We start from the raw sequence: 6,253 nt of genomic DNA, 5'->3' as shown, positions 1-6,253 counted from the left end.
ATATATATCCTATTTTGTATATACATATATATTTTTTTCACTACAAAATGGTCAGTTAGTGGGTGTGCTCAGAGCAGGTGGCCTGAAGAATGGCTTCTCTATTTACAACACACCCAACAGGAATTTAGGGTCTCTGTGACAAGGGGCATGAAACTTGTAACTTTCTCATGAATAAAGGTCCCACACATGTACTCCATACACTTCCACAAGGCTTTTGGACAGTACCAATGGGACAAGGATCTACAGCATATAGTGAGGGAGGTGGGCATTGTCCACTGATCCACGGTGATCCATGGCAATCCTAGAAGTAAAGACTGAATTTCTACTTTCAATAAATTAAAAATAATAAAAAACCAAAAAAGAATAAAAAAATAGTCATTTATGTTTTGTGTTTTGTTTTACTCCACCAAGAAGCTATTAGAATTAATACACAAATCCGGCACCATAGCAAGATACAAAGACAATAACCAAAAGTTAGTAGCATTCCTTTACACAGATAACAAACACACTGAGAGATAGACCAGAGAAACAACATTTACAGTAGCACCAAAGAAAGTGAAATACTTAGGAATTAACCTAACTAAAGTAGTGAAAGATCTATTCAATGAAAATTATACTACTCTGAAAAATAGAGATCGTAGAGGATTTCAGAAAATGGAAAGATATTCCATGCTCCTGCTTAGGAAAAAACATTGTGAAGATGGCCATACTCCAAAAGTTGTACAGGTTTAATGCAATCCCTATCAAAGTACCACAAACATACCTAATAAACCTGGAGAAATCATTCCTAAGCTTTATTTGGAACTAGGAAAGACCTAGAATAGCAAAGGAAATCCTGGGCAATAAAGACAAGGCAAGAGGCATTACAATTCCTGACTTGAAATTATGCTACAAAGCTACTGTGATAAAATCAGCATGATATTGGTAAAAAATAGACCCAAGGATCAATGGAATAGACTAGAAGATGCAGACACCTCTACAAACACACTCAGCCACCTTATCTTCCACAGAGGGGCTGAACATGCTTACTGGAAGAACGATGGCTTGTTTAACAAATGATGCTGGAAAAACTGGCTCTCTACATGCAGAAAACTAAAACTTTACCCAGGTTTATCACCATTCACTAAACTAACATCAATATGTATTAAAGATCTAAACATTAAATCAGAAACATTATATTTCCTGGAAGACATAGTAGGTGGAAATCTTGAAGAAATAGGGGTGGGCAAACAGTTCCTGAACAAAAGTCAAACTGCATGGGAAATATTTGAAAGAATCAACAACTGGGACCTCCCGTTATTGAAGAGTTTTTGTTTTTTATTTTTTTTCAGTACTGGGGATCGAACTCAGGACCTTGTGCTTTCCAGGCAGGCTCTTATACCATTGAGGTATTTCCCCAGCCCCTTGAGAAGTTTTTGCACATCAAAAGAAATTACCAACAAAGTGAAAAGACAACCCACAAATTTGGAAAAAATCTTAACTAGTAAGCACTCAGATGAAGATCTTCTATCTAGAATTTATAAAGAACTAAGTAACATTAGGGCCACAAAATTTAAAGACCTAATTCAAAAATGAGCATCCAAGATGAACACACACTTCTCAGAGGAAGAAATACAAGAAGCAAATAAATACATGGAAAACTGCTCCACATCACTAGGTATTTGTGAAGTGCAAATTAAAACATTGAGATGCCATCTCACCCCAGAAAGAATGGCTATCATATGCAATGTATTAATTATTGAAACTCTCCTATTAATCGGTTTTGAAATTGTCTCATTGCTAATTGTTTCTCAATAAAATTATTGAAAAAATAAATTTATGACTTTGATTTTAAAAAAAGAAATCAAACCACAAGAAGTGTTGGAGAGGCTGCAGAGAAAAAGGTTCCCTTGTGAACTGTTTGTGGGAATGTACACTGGTACAACCATTATGGAAGTCAATGTGGAGACTCAAAAAGCTAGGACTAGAAATCTCATTCAATCCAGCTATCTCCCTTGTGGAAATTTTACCAAAAGAACTGAAAACATCATATCATAGTGATATATGCACTCCTTTATTTATAGCAACACAATTTACAGTAGCCAAATCTTGGAAACAAGCAAGCTGCCCCTCACCTGAGGAATGGATGAAAAAATGTGGTGTTTTTACACAATAGAGTATTACTCAGCTATAAAGAAAAATAAACTCGAAAGCTTCACATATAAGTAGATGCCACTTGGAGATATACTCATAAGTAAAATAAGCTAGACCCACATGTGTAAATGTCATATTGTCTACCTAGTGTAAGAACTCAATAGAAAAAATAAATATTTAAAGATTTAACAGTTAAATGGAAAGCGAGAACTTAAGGACTAAACAACGAAGAGAGAGAAAGGAGCAAAGTTAGGAAATATGGCAGGGGCAAAACCATACATTTATATAAACAAGATGGTTAAGGCAGTGGTCCTAAGAATCTCCATCAGGTTTTTCCAAGTAGCAGTTAATGGGAAGAATTCTCACCCTGACTAAATATATATGCTGATATCTTTGAACTAAGCAATAATGTGAACTGAGGATAATAATGTGTAATACTAAAATTATGCTTGAAATACCTATCAGTTTCATCTTCTAAATGTGTACTACTTCTAATGTCATATTGATTATTGCTATAATCTCTTTAAAGTAAATGTTTGTAAAACAAAAAGTAATAAAAAGAACACAAGAGACAAGAAAAAAATGTCATAGGATTGCCCTGCTACAATGTTGTATATGATATGATTTCTAAATTTCTGTGTAAAAATGTGTATTTTTATATTCTATAGGGATTTAAATTTTAGAATATCCATGGTTGTTGGAAAATAGCAATTCCATATTATATCTAAGGTGTTTGATATTCTGAGAGATATTGCTGTTAAGCTCAACTGCCTTTGACAGGCTAATAATATCATTAAGCATCTCTTCTGTATGTTTAACAACTAAAGTTTTCAGATCAGACATTAGAGAAAAAGAGGGATTACAAGGATAGCCAATTTTTTGGCCCTAGCCCTTCGAGGTCAATGAGGACTCAGGTCATAAGAGAACCTGTGCTCTGACATCGTTTAACTCAGTGGTATCCCAAATTTTCTGAAAAAAGTCTCTCAGGCTTTCACAAAGAACAAATTGATCAAGCAATAATTCTCTTATTACTTTGCAGATTTTTTGCCTCACTGATCTCTTTGTGACAACGTGTTAATGTCCCTCATTATTATTGTATCATTGCTCACTTTTCATATCTGTTAAAATTTATCGTATGTAGGAAGGTGCTACTCTGTTGTGTGCATATATATTTGCAATTGTTATCCCTTCCTCTTGCAGTTTTCCCTTAACAATTATGTAGTGACCATGTCTATCTCTTTGAGTGATTTTTTTGTTTGAAGTTCACATTGCAATTTTCCCTTAGCAAGTATGTAGTGACTTTCTTTATGTCTTTGGATGATTTTTGGTTTGAAGTTCATGTTGTCAGCAACCAGGATATCTACCCCTGCTTTTTTCTGATTTTCTGTGGCATGGGGCATTGTTTAGCTGTTAAACATGCAGAAGAGATGCTTAGTGATATTATTACACTGCAAAAGGCATTTGAGCTTAACATCAGTGTCTCTCAGAATATCAAACACCTTAGACATTCACTTTTAATCTGTGAATTTACTTTTGGGTTAAATATTTCTTGTATGCAGCGTATTGTTGGTTTTGTTTCTTAATCCACTCTGCTAGTCTGTTTCTTTTCATTCGTGAATTGAGGCCATTTACTTTGATGGTTATAACTGATATGTATTGGTTTATCTTTGTCATGTTATTTTCTTGCTATAGGTTTTGTTCTTTCCCCCTCTTTTTAATTACTTACCCTGTTTTCTGGTCCCTTTCTGCTGTTCTTGAAGCTGTGATCATTTTTGTCTCTTTGTAGAATATCTGTCAGTACTCTTTGTAGTGTTGGTTTGTTGGCCATGAATTTCTTCAATGTTTCTTTATTATGGAAAGATATTATTTTACCATTGAATTGATAGGTAGTTTTGCAGGGTACATCAACCTGAATTGGAAGTTATTTTCTTTCAGGACTTGAAATATTTTACTCCAAGCTCTTCTTGATGTGATAATTTGTGTTGAGAAATCTGCCATGATTCTGATGGGCTTTACATTGTAGGTGATGTTTGTTCTCTCTAGATGATTTTACTTATTTTATTTTATTTTTTTGAGATTACAGGAGGATTTTATTAGTGCATGACCCAGCCATTAGAAATGCCCTCAAACCAGATTGGGATCCAAACCAAGAAGTCCCCTTTTATACAATTTGTTGTATCAAGCAAGTAGATATACAACAGCAGAACAAAGGCAGTTAGTCATCCTAGCCTAGCTTGCCTTAGCCTTGAGAGAAACACCTCCTGCACATCTCAAGTCCAGATGTTGTGAAGCTTGTTTATAACCCTATTTGTTAGTTTTATGGGAGGTGGTACACTGTATTCCCCCACTAAGGGAGGAGACAACCTTGAGAGAATTGCTTGAAGTGTCTCACTTGAGTGAGAAAAGCACAGGACCACAGTGAGAAGGCACAACTTCCCATTCCTGAAGGAGGGTTCACTGGGGAGTTGTTCACCTGGCACTGGGAAGATTTTTTTTTCTTTTTTTTTCTCTTTTGTGGTACCAGAAATTGAACTCAGGACCTTGTGCTTGTCAGGCAAGTGCTTATTCTACTGAGCTGTCTCCCTGTCCCTAATTATTTATTTATTTATTTATTTATTTTGCTGGGAAGATTTTACCGAGGGAGAGAATGGCTCAGTTTCTTTCTGAGTTCTACTTTAGCAAGAACACTCTCTCACTGAGCTACATTCCCAGTGCCTTTTATTTTCTTGGACAGGCTATTTCTAAGTTGCCCCTCCTGGCTTTGAACTCCAAACTAGCTGGGATTACAAGATTGTACCACTGTGTCTGATTCATCTGTTTTCTTTTTTTTTTCTTGAGTGCTGGAGATGGAACCTGGACCTGATGCCTACTAGATGACTGGTCTGCTATGAAGCTGTGCCCTCAGCCTTAAACCCCAAGTCCACCTAACCATAACAGCTGTTTCCTTTGTTTGCAGAGAAAGAGAATTGCTTTTCCATTCGGCGACCTTAATAAACCTTTTTTTAAAAAAATTCCTTAATTTAGCTATTGATTCTGTTGGTTTTTCTAAGGGATTATTGTTCTGCAAACAAAAACAGTTTTTTAAAAATTTCATTTTAATCTTTATACTTCATTGGATTTTTCTTACTGTTGTTTTGATTTTTAAATTTTTATTTTATGTTTTATGTGTAATAATTGAGCATATTTATGAAGTATACATTATAGGTTATGTTTTTCTTTTTGTGATACTGGGGATTAAACCCAAGCCCTTGGACATGGTAGGCAAATGTTCTACCACTGAGCTACATTTGTCACTCTTTAAAAAAATATTTTGAGACAGGTTTTACTAACTTATTCAGATTGACCTCAAACTTGTAGCCCTCCTACCTCCTCCTCTCAAGTAGTTGGGATTACAGGTATACACAACCACACTGGTCCTGTCGGTGTTTTGATATGTGTGAACATTTGGTAGTGACTAAATCAGAGTGATTAGAATATTCATTGCCTTAAACCTTTATAATTTCTTTTTTTTTCTTTTAAACAGGGTCACTGTGTAGTTCAGGCTGCCCTTGAACTCACTACATAACCTGAGTTGACCTCAAAATCTCAGCAATCCTCCTGCCTCAGCCTCCTAAGTGTTGGGGTTACACATATGTGCCACCACAGCCAGAAACATCTCTCATTTCCTTTGATAAAAATTTTCATACAGCTCAAGAGGTGGCACAAAAACCAGTGGGGACATGGGAGATATTGCCTGTTCTAGAGTTCTAAAAAAACCCACCTACTCAGACTCTGTTGTTAACTAATGTTCCTTGCTGCCTAAATAGATTAACAGTGGTGACTCCATTCAAAATAATTTGATACAACATTACCACAAAGGGTTATGAGTATATAAAACTTAAGAGATATAAACATATAATATTTAGTGTTAAAAACCTCTTCTTCGTCAAAATAGCAGAACAACATGTAAAAGGATTGAGGTATAATATAGCCAAAAAAAGGCTTTAAAGATTTGTCAAAAAAAAAAAATTAGAGACTAATCTCGATGCCTCCTTATACCTGCCTCATTTAGACCTGTTTTCCTGTTTCTCTTGTCTCTGTTGGACCCTGTTTTATAAACTGTATAAGTATGTTCAAAAAA

At 35.3% G+C, this 6,253-nt stretch overlaps 1 non-coding gene across 1 annotated transcript; it reads left to right on the top strand.

The window, feature by feature from the left end:
• Nucleotides 1-59: 59 nt before the first annotated feature.
• Nucleotides 60-188, top strand: LOC111814445. Its single transcript, XR_002819433.1, has one exon. It is a non-coding gene; the product is annotated as a small nucleolar RNA SNORA11 (small nucleolar RNA).
• The last annotated feature ends 6,065 nt before the right edge of the window (nt 189-6,253 follow it).

This window comes from Octodon degus, unplaced genomic scaffold (genome assembly GCF_000260255.1).
Source record: "Octodon degus isolate 3935 unplaced genomic scaffold, OctDeg1.0 scaffold00316, whole genome shotgun sequence".
In the NCBI taxonomy this organism is placed as follows: domain Eukaryota; kingdom Metazoa; phylum Chordata; class Mammalia; order Rodentia; family Octodontidae; genus Octodon; species Octodon degus.
This window is presented reverse-complemented; position numbering and strand designations above follow the sequence as displayed.